Source organism: Belonocnema kinseyi, chromosome 2 (genome assembly GCF_010883055.1).
Source record: "Belonocnema kinseyi isolate 2016_QV_RU_SX_M_011 chromosome 2, B_treatae_v1, whole genome shotgun sequence".
NCBI lineage: Eukaryota > Metazoa > Arthropoda > Insecta > Hymenoptera > Cynipidae > Belonocnema > Belonocnema kinseyi.
Window position 1 is genome coordinate 18812236 of NC_046658.1, and position 5070 is coordinate 18817305.

The window sequence follows — 5070 nt, forward strand, 5'->3', positions numbered from 1 at the left end:
GGGGTATGTTTTGAAATATATAAATTTAAGTGGTCTAAAACGTATGATGCTTCCGATAATCCACAGTTTTTGGCATTTGGCACTAAATTGATCACACATATTCTTTGAAATAATAAGTTATTTTGAAAAATGTATATTATTTTACAAATTCTGGATTACAGTGATAGATTTCGAATTACAAGAGTTTTTAAAAGAAAAGTATTGAAATTCTTCGTCTAAGAAGTCGCGACCTTTCTATTTCACAGAAAAAATTGTAAGCCTTAAGTTCATAAAATTCATATGTATACAGGGTGTACCGCCACCTATACAACCCCTTGTACTATGCATAGTGCACGAAAAATAAACAAAACAGTTCTCTAGCAACAATTTGTACGAAGTTCATAGTTTAGGCATAAAAAAACTTCCAAGTTGGGCCTAATCAACCAATGGAAGGTGAGGTTTAGCGACTACTTCTACCCACACCCTGCCTTAATGCTTGGTACACGTACAAGTTGTCGCTAAAGCTCTGTTTTTGTATACACTATCACACAGTACAAGGGGTTGCATAGGTGGTGGGACACTCTGTATAAATATACAAAGTACACGTGTTCTTATAAATCTTAATTATAATCTTTGGGTTTTTAAATTAAACAAAAACATTAACTAAAAATTATAAAAAGTAGAAGAGATTACATAGTTTTAAACTAGTACAGAGTAATAAAGCAGCAATTACCAATTTGTCGAGGAAGTTTCTATGTTTTTATCTTTCTATGTTTTGTCCCTTTCCTCTTTTTGTATGAACTCCTTACTCTGGCAAGTTGGAAATATAAGCTATTAATAACACAATCCCAAAATATTCCTCCCAGGATGTAGCGAAATAAAACTTTTGCGCTGTTTAAAAAATGCAATATTTTCTGCAATATAAATTGTGAGAAAATAAAAAGTGTGAATGCATTTGTAATTTAAAAGGTTTAATGTGAAAAAAATGATTTTTTGTCAAATTTGTTGATCTTTTTACGATGAATGATTTTGCCACTTGACATTTTTTTCGTATCTCGCATAGTTTTGCTAGAAAATACTATTATTAATTTGCAATAGCATTTTTCACGAATATAACAAAATCTACCAGTATTATGAAGACATAGCCTAAAGCAAAGTAGATATTTTAGATGTTGACTCTTTTCGCTTTCCTCACATTTTTTTTCGTATCTTGCATATTTTGTCAGGAAAATGATTCTTTTCTTATTTTTTGAAAAGTTTTTTGATTGATAAAACCTGAAACATGGGTCAAAAAAGGCTGGTTAACGAACTCGACCTTTCTTTTTGGACCTTAAAAACTATTCCGAACCTCAATCCAATCAGATAGACAGAAACCGCAGCACAAATCGTTTTTCTCTATCAGTGGGTCGTAAACGTGGAGATTTAATGAAAACTCGGAAAGTTATTTTTTGCATACAACCAATTAATACCTTCTCATATGATGAGAATGTAAAAATGTCTTTTCCCCAACGACATCATGAATGTAGTAAAAATTAAACTATATTAAATTAAAAGTGAAACGGTTTGGAAGAAAAAGGAATAAACTGTTAGTGGGTAATATTCTGTCAGATCTGATATTTGTTTATCCTATTTTTACTTGTATTTGAAATTCTTTCTTTTCTTAAGATTCAAACTTCAAAATTTTTAAATCTGAAATTGTTATTTTATCATTGTTAGAAAATTTTTTCTGTTGTAGACAATCTTGAATTTATGCAACTAAAAACGGATTACTAAGTGCGATTATTCGTCAAAGGTTTGTGGAGAATGCAAAATTATGCAATAAAATAATAAGAGCCATGAGTCAAAATATTTCATCTTTATCGTTGATAGCTTATTTTATTCTTAGAGAGATTATCTACAATTCTATTCGTGGAAGTTTTATTAAAAAATAAATTTGTTAAATATGAACTAAGAAAAATTACTAGTAAACTTTTTAAATAATAATTGATTAGCTGATTTTCCTCAATTTTATAAACGAAGTGGCTATTTCGCCATACAGTCATGGTGAAATAACGACGGTAGCTTATTTTGCCATACAATTATGGTAAAATAAGGACGGTACCTTATCTCGCCCATCGGAATATATGCACGAGGGGATAAATGGATAAAATAAGTAGAGCAGGTTATTTATCATTACATAGTAGATTATCATGAAGTAATTTATCATTAAAAAGGCAATTATAATCCGAATCCAATATAAAATTTTTATCAGTTGGACAGTTGAACCATTTCTGGTTCAAAAATATAAATTCACGCTATCATTTTCAATGCTCAAAATTAAAGAATGAATTAATAAATTTCTAAATTATGAAATTGATATAATTTTAAGCAATTATAAGTCAGAAACAATAGAAATGTAACGACTTTGAATTTTGTTTAAAAATAAACTCTTTTTAATAAGTACAAAATTAATTATTCAAAAAAATGAAATAGTTAAATTCTAACGTTCAAAGTTTTAATTTAACACTGACATTATAACGCTTCAAGGCTTTCTGTTTGAAACAATTAAGATTCACATTATGCATGTATAATTTAAAACGCGAATATCTCATACGAATTTTTCTTTCATAAATTCAATAACAAAATTAAATCAATATTAAATCAAATAACAGTTTAATAGTTTCAATTAACTTTTTGCATATCATTTTTTCCAATTCCATGAATATAATCAACTTTTTTTACAAAACATTGCTTATTTTTACTTAGATTCTCTCAAGATCTGAACTTCGAAGGAATAAGTTAAATTGTAAAATGCTGATAAATGTTAGTTTGAAGTTTAGTTTAAAAGAAATAAATGCCTCACTTTTCTGTTAAAAATGATGTTTTGACTTTGACATCCTGAACCCAATTGACTATTCGTCATTTTAACGACAATATATGTACTATTTTAGAAGAAATTAGACGGCATGTATTTTCTCGGTTTAAGAAAAAAAATTTGTTCTGAAGCCATGAGTATTTGAATTTTTAAGTTTTCTTTAAAAAAATTGACCATTTCTTTTTTTCAACACCTATAATTCTTTACATAATTCAGATATTTGAATTTTCCTTCCAGATCTTGGTAAGGTTTATCGATCCCTTTTGAAATCCATCGAGAAATCAGAAAATCTTCAAAATTACAATGTTCTTCTTAAAATATTAAAAGACGATTTTCTTAAATGCTCAACCTTCTTATTTTTTTATATGTATTATTATACAAGAGAGACATTCTGTGAGTTTTATGTGGGACAAACCATTTTTCTATCCACGAGATTTTTTTTTAAATTTATTTGAGAAAATTCTAATAAAACGCTTTGCTCATTTCAAAACTTTCTACAAAAAATAACTCTTACTAAAGTATTTAATAAACAACATATTTTAGAGGCGCAGAATGATTCTGTTATCTATTATTGATCATACAGTCGACTCTATGATCTATAATGGATTCTAACCTGACAGTTTATTTTTAATTTCTTAAAATTTAAATGTTTCATTCGTAGCGATAATAGCAAAGTCGTTATTTCGCCATACATGTACGGCGAAATAGTCGCAGCCTTTTATAAATTACTTGAAAAACTATGTAACTTTTAGGTTATGTGTAATCCAATTCAAGTAGTACAAATTGAAAAATTTATATCTAAACAAAAGGCTGTGGCTATACGGGTACCGACATTTCGGTACAAATACAGCCGAAAAAGGGGCATAATTGTACCGAAATTTCGGTACATAAGCGAGAATGAGGTTATGTTTAGATTTATATACTTACTGCAGACGCAACTTTAGCACAGTTGTCTTTCTGATATAACTATTCGTCGCTGATGACCTTTTTAAAAGCGTGAAACTTATATTAACACGTCAATAACTTTATATCAAATCACATTTTACTTTTAACATCAAATCACACGTGATAGGGGTATTGCTGACGCCGCGGAAACATATTACGCGGGAGACAAGTCAACTGTAGTTGACTGTCAACTCCAAGGCGCAGAGTAGGGGAACTGCGCGCGTTTTACAAATCATAATTCTTATCTCAATTTGGATTGTCTTATCTTTTTATAAATAAACAACATTCAATTTTGATAAAGGGGGAGTTAATTTTATTATTTTCAACCTATCACTTTTTAGAAATTTGTTATAATATTTTTCAAAAATAATCATTCTTAATTGTTATAGAATATGTTGTTAACTTTAAAAATTTTTTATTTTTTTAGGATATGACAAACAATTTCTTAAGGCAGTAATAAAAAAAAGAATGATCAAAAGTAGATATTGTTTATTTATAAAAAAAGGTCAAACATTTAAAGTTTCAGTTTCCAGGACATAGATTCCGATTAACCGATGATTTATGGCAAACACATCGTTCCTCAGCCGTCATGCAGGGTAACGGTCTTCAAGCACTTGCACGCGTGATTGTAAACAGGGACACGTTGTGCTCGCACTTCGGTCTCCTTCTCATTCATACTACCCGAGCGATGCTTTATCGCAGACAAGCCGTCCACCGCCCATCAGGCGGGTAATGTGCCAGGCACGTTTGTTATCTGGGATTAGTTTATAACAGTTTTCCTCATACTCTTGAATTTTTTCCAATTTTTCTCATTGCTCCTTGCATGAGAAATAATGCTCTAAACCTGACTGTTCTTAAATGTACTCAAAAATCCTTACTTTTTTTTTTACATTTTTCAGTCTGCAAAGCATATATATTTTTTAAAATAAATATCTTCAAGCTCATTTACGTGGAACATTTTTAGCTTTTATATTACTATTTTTTTATTGTGCTAGAATTTTTTTTGCTGAGTTAAGCTTCAAAGGCAGATGCCTATCATTTTATCGCCGAAAGTAGAGTGTCTGTGAGTGTCAGCAACACTTGATTTTGCATTATTTCATCACGAAACTTTTGGCGTGCGCTTTTTCATTTAAAAAAATGCAAATTATTGGAATTCATTAATACCCGACATTCTGACTGAAGATTCAGACGGCAAGTAAGAGAAATCTATATGCATTTTGTTGCTATTATATGGCGATACACAATTATGCCTACAACATCAATTTTTATATACATTAATTCGAATTAATTCT

At 29.7% G+C, this 5070-nt stretch overlaps 1 long non-coding RNA gene across 2 annotated transcripts in view; it reads right to left on the minus strand.

Annotated features, from left to right (window-relative positions):
• LOC117167823 overlaps window positions 1–3908 on the minus strand; it is a 66872-nt gene extending 62964 nt beyond the window's left edge. The window contains exons 1-2 of one of the 2 annotated variants that reach the window (XR_004466434.1): window positions 3761–3908; window positions 713–789 (exon numbers count right to left, since the gene is read on the minus strand). This is a non-coding gene — a long non-coding RNA (uncharacterized LOC117167823). The remainder of the gene's footprint in view (window positions 1–712; window positions 790–3760) is intronic. The other variant, XR_004466435.1, reaches the window with a different exon arrangement.
• Window positions 3909–5070: the final 1162 nt, after the last annotated feature.